General features: G+C 36.6%; 1 long non-coding RNA gene across 1 annotated transcript; it reads right to left on the minus strand.

Moving 5' to 3' along the window:
* Nucleotides 1-12,565: 12,565 nt before the first annotated feature.
* LOC140340842 (uncharacterized) lies at nucleotides 12,566-14,472 on the minus strand. Its single transcript, XR_011922746.1, has 3 exons — nucleotides 13,868-14,472; nucleotides 13,312-13,394; nucleotides 12,566-13,154 (listed from the first exon to the last, which is right to left on the minus strand). It is a non-coding gene; the product is annotated as an uncharacterized lncRNA (long non-coding RNA).
* Between the last annotated feature and the right edge of the window lie 44 nt (nucleotides 14,473-14,516).

Genomic DNA, 14,516 nt, shown 5'->3' on the forward strand with positions numbered 1-14,516 from the left:
GGAAATTTAAAAGCAGATTACTGAGTAATCTGCTTTTAAATACTGCCCAGGTCCCCACCACCCCGATGCACGCATCTGCAGTTAGATGCCATGCACCATGCAGGATTTCTGCTTGGTGCATCGCATCTAACTGCAGATGCCATCAACAACAGTAAATCCAGAGGGTGATACCAGCGGAGATTTCCCGCTGGCAGCACCCCCTGGATCTACTCCTGCTCGCATCACCCGGAGGCTGATCTCTGGGTTATGCGGTAGGGGAAGCTGGGGGGTGTCCCCGTCCTGCTCATTCCCCTGCTCGCATCTCCCGGAGGCTGATCTCCGGGTGATGTGAGCAGGAGAGTGAGCAGCAGGGACATCCCCCTGCTTCCCCTATCGCATCACCCGGAGATCAGCCTCCGGGAGACGCGAGCAGGGGAATGAGCAGGGCGGAGACATCCCCACCGCATCACCCAGCAAGATGTGTGACATCTTCCGGGTGATGCGGTGGAGTGATGGATTGTGGGGGTGAGAAATTTTTTTTTTTTTTTATGCAAACGTATATGCTGCTTTGTGTTTGCTAACATATTACTTGCCACCTTCACACTATAAAAGAACATATCCTAAAATACATTTTTTATTTTGTTTTATGCAGGTACGCTGGACAACAACAAGGTGCTCGAATCCATAGTCAAGAACCACCAAACACCATCAGTGGCTATGAATAGACCTGGACGTCGTGCTTCCACTATTGTAAACCCAGAACGCCTGACCGGTCGTCACTTCATTGAATACATCCCACCAACCCCGAAAAAGGCGGCACCTACAAGGATGTGCGTGGTTTGCTGCTCAAAGACCGATGACAGAGGAAGGAAGAAACGCAAGGAAACCAGGTTCTACTCTCCTGACTGTGATGTTGGGCTTTGTGCAGCACCCTGCTTTAAAATCTACCACACCCGGGATGTCTACTAAAAAGGTAAATATTTTTTTTTTCTAAAGTCTGCATTTAATTTATCCTATTATTTATCAATAATATTGCACCCTTGTTTGAAAAATTTCAGTTAGAATTTTTGATAAAAAATTTTTTTTTTGATAAATTACACTGTTGTGGTCTATTATTTCATTATTTTTTATAATTATGTATTATAATTATGTATTATATTATAATTTATGATTATAATATAATTAAATATAATTATTGTACCCGGGAGTTAATCCTAAGAATTACAGGCCCACAATATAAACAAAAATTTCTACGCAAAAAAAATAGGATCACTTTTTGCATCAAAAAATGACAGAATTAGAACGCTAGGGGGGTTCAGAAAATTCTTCATTTAATGGTTTTGTGCAATAAACAGCCATCCTGCTAGTTTGGACCATGATGTGGGTGTCAATATTGAGGTCGGATGTATTTGTTGAAGGGGGAGGTGAACAGTGAGCCTGTATACCTGAACTTCTCCAGTCATGTTTTTTAATTATAATTTAGCTTATTATTTTTGGTCTGACGAAGCATAAGTTGATCAGGTAAATGGTGCACATATTGAGCATTATATGAAATACACTCCTTGTGGAAATTTGCCTATGGATCTACTGATCATGGTTTTAATGATCTACTGATTGTATTATATTAAAGCGGACCTAAACTCACATTTTCAGTTTGGGTTTATGGATGATGTAAACCTAAGTTATACTGATCTGTTGGGGTTTTACTTTTGTTTAAAGCTTGTAAACTGTCAAAAAACTGCTCTGACCCCTCCCCCTGTGCTCACCATCGCCACGGCAATAAAAAGGAGGCTGCAAAGGCTCATGGGAGATTGACATAATGGCCCCCATTTATTAAAGCTCTCCATAGCTGGAGAGGATACACTTTAAGCAGTGATGCCTGGAGATCCAGCAAACCTGGAATGGAATAGTCTAGAATTAAAAACATTTACTAACAAATAACAAATCACTTTTAAGAAATCCATTCCAGGTTTGCTGGATTACTCAGCTTCTCTGATGAAAGTCTATCTTCTCCATCCTTTAATAAATCAAGGCCAATGAGTCAAAGAGGAAATAAATAAAGCACTAAACTTGCTGACCAATCAGAGCAGTTGGAGTGGTTTGGAACTATTTCAGCTGCCCTGATTGGTCAAACATTTAGTATTTTATTTCTTTTTTCCCTGTCATGTGATGATGTAACCCTCCAGCACCACCACTTTCTGCTTATGTCAAATGCAGGAGAGGGAATGGGTGTCAGCTCAGCTCTTCAGTGGGGAGACTTCACACCTCAATGAAAGGTTTTTAATTGGGTCAATCGGTACCACAGAACGGAGTGACAACACAGATTAGGATGACAATGGGATTCACAGATGGGGGTAACAAAAAAATATTAGGGTGACAACAGAAAAAAAGGAGGCAATGGGATTAGGGTGACAACATGGATTAGGATGCCAAGTGACTCCACAAATAGGGTTGACAATACAAGTAAGTGTGAATTGGGCTCCACAGATGGGGGTAACAACACAGATTAGGGTGACAAAAGAAATAAGGGAGGCAATGGGTTTAGGGTGACAACATGGATTAGAATGCCAAGTGACTCCACAAATAGGGGTGACAATACAAGTAAAGGTGGATTGGGCTCCACAGATGGGGGTGACAACACATATTAGGGTCTCGATGGGCTCCACGGATATGGGCGACAACACGAAATATGGTGGCAATGGGCTCCATAGAGGAAGATGATGATACTGTGCAGGAGTCTGCTATGGCAGTGGGTTGGGGTCCCTGATCTGTGTTTTGTGATGGTGGACCTGATCTGTGTCCATGACATCAGTACCAACCAATCACAGCAGACAACCACTGACTGATAGATTAGAGAGCCTGGGCAAAGCTTGATCAGTGAGGGAGAGCTGTGGGTGGAGAAGAAGGTCAGGACTGGATGGCAGGCCAATTTGCCAAACACATATATAAAAGTTTTATTTTTCAAGGATGCAAACTGACAGCCAGCGTCACTAAGGGCAGCTGACATTCCAGAGCAAGTAAGTAAGAAAGGACATTTATTAATAATCTAATATCTGATGTTAGGGTATAGGTCTGCTAAAAGATCATAAAGATGAAAGAGTTAACATTGTTAAACCATATATAAACAATGGGTGGCCAACTTGACCTATTATCACTCTACAATAAACTCATACTCATAAAGACCCCTAGTACCTTTGTCTGTAAAATTAATCATCAATCACCAACTAAAAATACTACTGTGTCTGTAGCTATTGAAGGTATTGAGTGCTTGTTTTAAAGCTCGTTTACTGATTGGCAAGGATATATAAAATCCGTCCATAGTTTTGCCAAAGGTTTACCTCGAGGCATATGGGATCTAGTAGGAAACCTAACAGTGTACTTAAGGAAAGCAGCATAAAGCAACTTGATTTATAGTATCTTACAAGAGAGCAGAAAGGTGACCAAAGCAGATGGAAATTTGTCTTCACCACCTAGCTACCTGTTTATTATTATTCTCTCTTTTTCTGTCACCTGAAGGAACACAAAGCATGGCTGGTAATTACAACCAAGGTGGGCTTATCAGATGTTTTTATGTATAAGCTTCGCCACACTAATGGAGGGTTACATTTTCAAAACAGAGGGACTAACAATCAGGATTAATGTAAGGAAGCCTTATGGAAGATTATTGCATTCCCTGCTGGGAGCTGCACCGCAAAATAAATATATTAATTTTAATTTATAGAGAAAATAAAAAAAATATGCAACACAGCACTAGTAGAATCATACTTGGATTTCAATATTGTATCAATCCATTGATTTCGCTAAAACATATTTTTCAATCTGCATATGCACATTTTTATTTGTTTGCTACCATTCATGTGTAGTGAGAGTATATAATCCATGGCTGATTTATTAAATATAAGGTTACTACATCTGGCAAAGGGGTCTAAGGCAGGTACATTTTTACTAAATAGCAGGCACAATAGTTCTCATAACTGCTGGCTGCAAATTCCAGGCTGGATGCACAAGCATTCAGCCAAAATGTTACAACATGAATATGAGCAAGATACACTTTTATTATAATTTTTGATTTTTATTTAGATTAAAAATTTTATCATCACAGACAATTGAAGTGGTAATAAAAAATGCAAAAATAAAAATACCTTCAAATGCGAAAGTGAAGTTAGCTGGAAATACTTAAAGTGAAACTTCAGCTAAGTGAAAATGTCACAGGATGTTGATGGAATTAGTTTGACATTAGTTTGAGAGGTTTCTGAGATCAGAAATCAATGGCAGGTGACCTGCAATTGGTCTTATTTTGAGATGCATCTAAACCACCTTAAGCAGGGTTTTGGATTTATATAGACTTCTAAAGACAAAACATTTTTGTTAAATTCCCAAGTCAACGATAACAGTCACCAGCAAGGAAGAAAAAAAGTTTAAAGCAGAACAAAACTACAAAACAACACTCACCTTTATTTCTGCATATCCATCTATCCCTCCGGAGCTTTTCTGGATTGGGTCCCACACCGTCCTGTAATCCTCCTTCATCTCAGCTCATGGGAAGTGCAGACGGAACCATCCTCTTTCTTGTCTTCTGGCTTCTGCCTACCTCACCCGATCTCGGACTGGGCAGGCATGAGATAGGGTGACATAGCCTGCTGTAAATGGCCAAGATGGCACTTGACTCGCTCTGTTTGGACTGAGGGCTTTTCACTGGTAAAGGTGATATTTTTATATGTTCCGCTTTAGGAGCCTATTCACATACATGTTTTGTGGGAATGCTTTTGGTGATAAGCATACCATTCATTCTTTTGACAATCCTAAGCACTTTTAGACTGCATTATGGTGCACTGCAGGGTTTATTTCAGTGTGTTGTGCTCACAAAAATAGAGCAGGCTCATTTTGTGGACAGCTGTGCTACATGGCTCATGGCAACATGCACCCCCAGTATCGTTTCCACAGCCCATTGATGTGAATGAGTTGTAAAGTGAATTTACCCATAAAAGATTACTGTATATATGTATATGTAGTATAAACCAAGTTACTTACTTAGGTTCCTTGTATTCTCAAGTTAAAATATTGTACTTTTATGTTGGTTATAGTGGACCAATAAATATTCTCAGTTTATACTCGAGTATAAATGGTATGTAAGCTGCCATTGCTGAAAATTTTAAAGTAGGCAAACTAACTGGATGTAAAACTGATCTTTTGGTTTCAATAGATTCAGCCACACACTTGAAACAAGCATTTAAATACCTGTGTTGCAAGTTGTGTGACAATTAGCTGGACAACTGAGCTGCATCCTAATTCTGGTTGTGTGATTAAGAAGGCATGAATGGCAAATGATCAGAACACCGACCAGGTTATTTTTTAGGACCAGGTAACTTACACACTTTCTCAGTGCAAGGTCAATTAAACTGAAATTAAAACCACTTTGTATTTAGAAATGCCCAATCCATGTCTCAGATATATTATTTCTTTTGCTTATGACCTAAAGTCATACTGATGAAAAGTAATCCTGCCATGACATATTTTAATGGTATGGCACAAAATATTTATGCATTTACATCTGCTAGCCTAACATTAAAAGCTTTTTTGTGTCCATTATATTGTAAGCTTCAAATAAATCACAGAAGTCTGTTTTGCTGCTTCTCTTCCATATTAAAATGATATCTTAATTACATTTGAATATTAACATGGAGCCTGCCAGAGTGCTAAATGAACAGTCTGCTTTGCATGCTAAATGAGTTATGGACATCAAGTGAATACCCTGCCCTGAATTTATTTTAAAAAAAATAAAAATAAATTAAAAATGGCTTAGAAATTATATGTTACTACTAATTGCTCCCATTGTCTTTGTATATCTTCTGAAATGCTAAATATCCAGAGAGATATTGAAGGTGCACAATTAGGAAATCAAAGCAGATGAGATAAAACAGAAATCATTGCCCAGTGAAGTGAAGCAGTAATAAGTAGATTAGCATGTTCTTGTGCAATCCATACCTTATTGAGGTTAAAAAGGTAAAGCTTGCAAAATCCCGCACCTGCGTTAAAATTTAGGGTGGCTGCACATGGCCCAGTCCTTGCAAATGTTGCAACACATAGGTGTGGATTATTTCATATAGTGTTTTTCTAGGTGGTAGAAAAAGATTTGCGATGAAAGACATCAATTTTAAGCAGGACTTTTAAAGCTAGTACAATCAATATATTACAAAAATAACAACATTTTATTAATAATAAACATTAAAAACAAACATCATTTCAAATACATAAAACACAATAAAATCATAGGTGTATATAATGACCTCTCCTTACAGAATACCCCCAAAGGGTTTAAATTCTGATTTACTTATTCGCTTATTCAGGAGGAAGGAGTGGAGAAGTCTGATATTTGTACTTCCAGCAGCCCTCTTATGTAGAATTGTTGCAAGGAAGGAGGTGGTTATGGCGGCAATGGTATATTCAAATCCCATTTAGCTAATTAGTGAGTAATCTCTTTCAATTTTCAATATAAATCCCAGTGATCAGTTTCGTGTCCTTCAGTCCTCAAACAGATATAAGAACGTTCAGCCCAACAGCACAACCATGTTCCTATTCGATCGGCTTCCCTTGCAAGTGAGTCAGCGACTGTGGCTGTGTGTGATTTTTTCCGCAAAATGGTTTCTGCTTTCTAGTATATAAAACTGAAAACTGGCTATGATGAAGGCAGGCTGAATGAATATTAAAGCTGGAGTTGAAAGTACAAAATATTAGATTTCCTCTTATTGTAAGCCAAGGAATAAATTCTGACCCGAGGACATTATCCACTGTGACTGGATATTTTCCATTTAACATTTTATCCGTGGAAGCACTATATTACTTCCAAATATTATTTTTTTTTACCACTTAAGGTTAATCTGCACAACAATAAAAGTTAGACATTAAACAAAAAACACATTATATATCTTTGAGAGTAAAGATGGTATTGGTCAAAATGTGTTTACATATCATCCCACTATAGTATTAAACAAAGCAAAAAGAGAGCATGATAGTCAGCAGTGCCAGTCAACCAGGCCCTATTGCATTGCACTGTGCTGCAAGGACAACACAGAAAACTTTCTTAAGGAAGCACCGATGGGACCTTAACAATGTACTCCTGTTACTCAAATGTCAAGTCTGCACTCTGGGCCAAGGACGTGAAGGCAGTGTTCCTTGAAGAATGGCTGATTGACCTCCTATTTTGTGGTGTCACCATAGTTTTAGATCCACCTGCATGAGACCAAAACTCTTTTTAGAATGGTAAGGCTGGCATTCTTTCCCATGGCCACCAATGCAAGGGTTTTTTTGTTTATTAGGAGCAGAAAACCTCAAAAATACTTTAAGAGTTCTCAAAAGTAAAAAGTTTAGGAATGGCTAGTACATACAGAAAAATACAATATTAGAAGGGTAATTTACCTGCCAAAGGGTTGCATTTACATTTATTTAGTCCTGGGATATGTGCATATTGTGACAGATATGTGACACTTATCTTCTAATACCACCTGCCCTGTTTGTTTAATAGAACTTTAAGTACCAGTAGCAGTAGACTGATGATTGTTACTTCTTTTACTGCTGATTATTCTGTCTCACCCCTGCCAGCTTGTTCATTCATAGTATATCTGCATGCAGTTTATCTGGCTCTTAAAGTTGCCATTCTCTCTCCTGGTCTGATCAATGCTCTACAGGGTAAAAAAGCTAAAATCAAATCAAATTTAAGAAAACATATCAGAAATTTCCCTTAGGTACATAAAAATGTGATATAAAGAGATATAAATAAACAGAGCTTAAAGTGTATCTAAATATAAAACCAACAGTGTAATATATTGTAGCTTACCAGTCCGTAAATATAATAGTTAAAAAATATTTTTAGCAAATACTGAAAATACTTTTTTTGATCACACCAGAAATTCTTGTCCTTGTCACTGCCTATGAACTGAAAAAAAATTAAATCTTTCTTGTGTAAATATTATTTGTACTAACTACTATATGAAGGAAATAAAGGCAGACACGTTTGATGTGCAGCCAGTGGGATACAACTTTCTTCATACAGTAGATACAAGGGACAGATTAGTATAGTCACAAATAGACAGGTATATTATGCAGGATTACCGTGTAAAAAAACTGAAAAAAATAAGTCCATCAACCACATTCAAAGATTGGCTTTAGATATCTCGCAATAGGAAGCACCTTAGAAGGGACTGACTTCACTTTAGAGAGATTTTCTCCTAATTGAGATGTGTTTATAGGATAAAATCTTGGCTTTAAATGTAATTTAATTGGAATGTGCCGATAAAGCAATTCTATATAAAACTGGTTCAAAAATATTATATTTTTATCTCTTAATTTTCTCTTTGTTATTATTTGCACCCGCAGGCATTCAGCATTTGACTTTGGATGCTGTATCACAAAAAAAACATTCTATTTTTGGATTATCCTTATCCCATAAACAAATCTAACACCTCCATGGTTGGTCATTGATATCTACATTATTCATGGAAGTTTGATCCACATACAACATGGACTTGTGCTGGTGATTTACTGCTATTGTGATCCACATATTGATCTATGTAATTTGTATGTGCATTGGTGCTATCAGTGGGTGGAATTCATTGCATTAAATGTGAAATGTCTCGTCACAACTTCATGCTGTTTGTGTACCTGTGATTCTCCTATGCATTTAGTACTTGTTTAGATATACATGGGTATTGATGATCACATCTTTGAGTCATTGAATGCTACATCATGATGATTTATCCTTGAGTTTTTATGGAAATGAAAACAAAGAATTGCATTGCATAGTGGGACAAAGAAGTGCAGCCAGTGGAACACAACTTCCTTCATACAGTAGATACAAGGGACAGATTAGTATAGCCACAAATAGACAGGTATTTTATGCAGGATTAACATGTAAAAAAACTAAAAAAATAAGTCCTTTAACCACATTCAAAGATTGGCTTTAGATACCTATATTGGCTTTAGATCTCATTGCACAGGCCACCAAATTTGTCACCACTAAAAATGAGGTACTGAAAAAGTTGTCCTCTCATTTTTTATTTGAGACATATTTTTAATATGTTTTTCAAAGGAATGGGAATCTGAATAGGGGAATATGGCACAAATGCAGTATCTTGGAGATTGGACAATTGTCATGGCCACTGGCATGGAGGGTACTTAGGTTCAAATATGTGAAGAAAAGGGTCAAGGCACACACAAGATTTCTTCAAGCAAGCAAAGAACGCAAGAAGAATAATTATATTTAGGGTCCAACATTTCGCTGATTTCACCTAGGTATTGTCTACTACGGTTCCTGTGCTCTAATTGCTTGTATTGGTGTTAACGCTCTTCAAACTTTTTACTTAGTGCTTCAGCATTAATGAATTACTGACACGCATATTCATGCAGCCTGAAAACTAGCATAAATGAAAAGCTTTATTTTTTATGAAGTATTTTGAAGATGATTTTAAATAGTTTGACTGGTTTATGTAAAAATTTTTGATGCATTCAACAAATTTGTGCAAAGGTAATCCAGTAAAAGATCCAGCTCAACTTCTGTAATCCTTGAACATGATAGGACTTTTGAATAAATAATGTAAAGGGCTAACTAAAGGACTTGATGTTCCACTGTTCAGATTGGAAGTCAGTTAAGAAGTGTTGTGAATTCAGTGTCTTTGCCTCTGGTATACAGACTAAAACATATGTCCACCAGATCAGAGCTGCTGTGATAGACTGTTTGGGAAGTATATACCACAATTGAGAAAACAACACTAACCGCTTTATGAGACTTCCAGTGTTGAGAACTGAAATCTTAAAGCAGAAGCGGTCTGTTATATTAAGCATTTGAAACCTGTTTCTAATCTCCTTATTGTCAATATACATGTCATGTCAACTACATGTCATATACATGTCAACTGTGAACTCTATTTCACAGTAAATTAAAAAAAAAGTGGTGGCAACCATATTGTACTAGATTTTATGCCTACACTGTGCCATATCCTACATACAGTTACACATCTAAGAAATGTGGAATTCCATTTGTGGAGTTTATTATGTATGTGGCAAAATTCCAGTTGGTTCAGATGCATGAAAATGGTGGTCCAAGCAATGGTGATGCATGAGCGGTTTGACACAATTATAACAACAAAGTGACACCACTCTAGGTATAATATTGTATACCATAAATAAATTATATAAAATACATAGCTTTATTTAAGTACATCATTATAAATGTATATAAAACGTATGTAATAACCAAAAGTTTGTACATATCAAATTACAATATGAAAAATGTGACTTTGAAGATGGAAATGCCTTCACTTGTAGTTGGTGAAGAAAAAGATGGCAAGACTCAAACTTGACTTCACATGGTACAGATGTGTTTTGTGGAACAAACCTCAGCTTCTTCTAACTGAATATAGTCAAAGTTCAGAATATCATGTACCTCTAAACAATGTTTGTAGAAAAAAATTTGTCACAATGACAGAATGTTGATAGTGTGGAGTGCAAGTATCTATGTGACTTGTCAAGACTGCACTTACAATACTTTCTAGCCAAGAGCTATCATTGACTAATCTTGCCTTGAAAAATGGGTGACTATTAGGTTAATTGCAGACTTTTATTTGACCACAGCATTCTATCACAGACCTTTAACCACTTGAGCAGTAAGCCCGAGCCACACTCAGGGTAGCTAAAAAAATAAAAAAAGCCTTACCTGGTCCCATCAGCGCCCTCTGGCATCCTCCAGTGTCCTGCCATCTTCTGGTCACATCCTCTTTCTCTATCTGTCCGCCGGCGAGTGCACTGACGTTCCCCGGGAGTTCCCGATGATGTCGGTGTGTACCACCATCGCTAAGGGCGCGGCGGGAATTTCAAATTATTTTGTATTGCATTCAACATATATATATAATACAAAATACCTGTATCCAATGCAATACCCTGGATTTCTATGTCTAAAAGCAGTACATTGTCTTTCAAGAAAATGTATTTTACAGTATAATATAATAGTATGAGTATAATAAAGTTTAAAACAGAAAATCATATGAAAGTTTATTATTAAATTTAATATTACATTTTTTTTAAATGTATTCAATTATTATTTTGACATGATTTTGTGTTTAAAACTGTATTACACTCATGCTATTATATTATACTGTAAAATACATTTTCATGAAAAACAATGTACGGCATTTAGACATATAAATCCGAACAGAAATGAACAGCCCAGAAGGTTAATAGGCTCCTATTCCACCATTGTGATGGGGTTGCAGCCCAGTTCAAGGAAGTGGCAAGTTGCTTCTGGCCTCCGGATAAAGACCTGCCCTGCAAATGCAAGGGAATTATTTGTAAAAAAAAACTCATTCCTCTCCTAATTCTGCTTTACACCTACTGAGGCATTTCTCATCTTATTACAGCAGTAGAAGGCTCCATTCTACTGCTATATACACTGTTATATAAAATAAGTTAACAATCTTTGTTACAACGGCTGCAGGGAGTTGGCAGCCTTAGGGATATCATCACCAGTGCTACTAGAAGAAATAAAGATTAAAGCCATTAGTATATATTTAAAGTCATTTTTAGATTTCTTTTCTAAAAACAAAATTTGAGCAATATATCTATTCAGTAACTCCAACTATTGAGTCATTATTTGTAAGTATTTTATGCACAAAATATTTTCAGGAAAAGCTTTAAATTTTTACACCCACCAGCATGATATGGGTTTTAACTGTAAAGATTTGGCAACATCTACTGTGATAAAACCCTTACCATAAGTATGATTCTGTCATAGCAGATAAAATTTGTTTGTAATTCTGCAGAGATTGTAATTGTAATGCCCATCTGCTACAATGATTACTATGAATAATGAAACAGTTTACCTCTGTATATTTACTTTCTCAATATTTAGCCAGTTTTACTACAGAAGAGTTTTTAAAACATGTGCTGAAAAAGACAATTTTTCTGCATGAGTAAAACTGAACACATTTTTAAATCAAACTTTCAAAAAGAATCGGAGACAATTTTTCAAACTCAGTGAAGGTTGACCCATCAAGATGCTGGCACAGACCTGAAGAGTTGATAAGCAAAACAACATAAAGCAAATTATTTCATGGTTTTTTGCTTCCATATTCTCTCTTGGCATGCAGCTGGGGGCATTGGCATAGAAATTGAAGCAATCCACAATTGAGATTTGATCACAATATGTATCCAACTTATTATGCTGCACCTGGACACACTGCAAAACCAGCTTCAGGAGTGGAATCCTAACTTGAGTGAACATCAGGGACTGTAACGTAGAGCATATGGTAACAAACAGAATCTAGTTCATGATAAGCCTCAGAAGAATAGACATGTTAAGATTTATATGGCTTTACATGTACTTCTAAATCTCTAAAACTTCAGCATTCATTATACATCTAAAATACTTCATTTGAAAAAGATGTGATTTTTTTGCAGACCAAATGCTAAATAAAAAGGCATCAGTGTGATCATTATCATATTTTGCCAAAAGCAATAACTCCATTTCCATACTGAATTATTAAAAGAAAACATTCTATGTCTCTAAAATCATAAAAAGATCAATCATTATCCCCGATATGTTCTAAGTATTAGCTGTATGAGAAGAACTTCTAAATATGCAAACTTCCTTCTACTTAGGAAATTTACTGACTGCAGACAAATGACAGATACTCTTTGTAGGTCCTGGTCTGGCTTCTTTGCAGCCAAATGCATCTATTCCCAGATAACCGGAGACAGTAAACTATGTGGGAGGAAGCTAGCGGTGAATGGTGAAGTACTGTGGCATGAATAAAACTGAAGATGAAGTCTAACATAAGTCTAGCCTATTTTTGCATTTTAGAGAGAGGAAAAAATGAAAAATTGATGTAAAGTTTTTATTTGTATCCATCAGGACCCACAAAATTCAAAGTTTTTCCAAATACGACATTGAGGTTCTTGCAGGTGTGGCCAGATAAAAGTTCTCTATCACTGTCCATAACTGTGTCTCTGGAATAAATGTTTGAATATTTCAGACAAGTTTTGTGTTTGCACACCTTGTGAATAACCTCTCAAACAATTTCTGTTTTATATAAACGATCTGTAGGTCTCTCTCAATGGCTTTGGAGACAGGATGGTCTTCTAGGAAATGCTTAGGATGAGCACTGCTGAAATGTAGCGATGTATTCCTGTTTGAGGGTTTGAAGAATAAAATGGAAGACATTAAACCAACAGTATCAGCTGTAACCATAATGCCTACAACAATAAAGAAATGTTACTAAGGATAGAAAGTATAAGGAATAAATTCAATTGTAGGAAAGAAAAGCATTCAGAAAGAGAACTTACCTGGCACCAGGACTTTGCAGAGGGATGTGTGAACTTCTCTAGTCAATCCGATGCAATACCACTCAAACGAAGAGCTTGTGGAACTGCTTTTGGCAAACATTTGAGATAAATTAACAATCCAGGGAGAATTACTGTCTCTAGAGATGTTCACAGTGAGTAAATCTCAGTTCACAATATATTATCATATTAAACATTAGCTTCAGGTTAGGTTACTTTGGTTATCCTGATTTTCCTAGCTCTTAAGAAATATAAACATCTACTGACAAATTCACCCCTAATTCTTCCTAAATTCTTTCTACTTTTTTTAAAGGAAATATAAATTTTTTACATACTGTCAGACAAATCATTCAGGTAAATGCAACTTTTTCTTTCTCCTTTTATTGAGACGTTTAATGTATTAAAAGCAAACAATTCCAGCAAAAATGGCAAAAAATGTTTATTTTATGGTGCCCAGTTCGAGTTATTAAAAAAAAAACAGCCCTGGCTGCTATACTCAGCTATCCTTCAGCTCTGTCCCACCACCCCCATAACTTGCAATGCATTTAACATCACTCACCTATGGGAAATAATTAAAAGAGAAACAGCTTGCTGCATATCAGATGACCAGCCAAAAACATTTGAGGTATGGTATGTATAGACAAAATCAGGGAGTCTTTAGGAAAGAAGGATGGATAGGGAAGTGAGGGACTTGGAGTGGAGTGCTGGAATTTAAAAACAAATAAAAGGAATTAAAACAGGGTAAAATGTGAACAAATGGCAACAAGTTAAAAAGTAAGTAAAAAGTAAAGCAATAATGATATTGTCATGTGTGTTCATAATCCTCAAAGTGACCGTTTTCCCTGCTAGACATTAATAGCATTCTATGAAGCTTTTTATAGCTTGTGAAATCCAAAGATAGTGTACTCCAGAAAATATTCTAAGCTCAGTTCAAATATGCAAACATCTACATATCAATAGATATATGTACAACTACAAAAATATTAGTGTCATCTGTCTTTTTACATCTAAAAAACATATTTCAGACTACACTTGGTAAAGTGAACCTAGTAACATGTTGTATGTGGTGGTTAGACATCATTCTGTCAAAATCAGACATGATGTCTCTGCCCACCGAGCCACTCCAACCATACCCACCCCTTCCACCTGTAAATCTTCACTGGCCTCCCTCAGCCCTGTTACTGTGGACGAAGTCTTAACTCTTCTCT

This window comes from Pyxicephalus adspersus, chromosome 11 (genome assembly GCF_032062135.1).
Source record: "Pyxicephalus adspersus chromosome 11, UCB_Pads_2.0, whole genome shotgun sequence".
Lineage (NCBI taxonomy): Eukaryota > Metazoa > Chordata > Amphibia > Anura > Pyxicephalidae > Pyxicephalus > Pyxicephalus adspersus.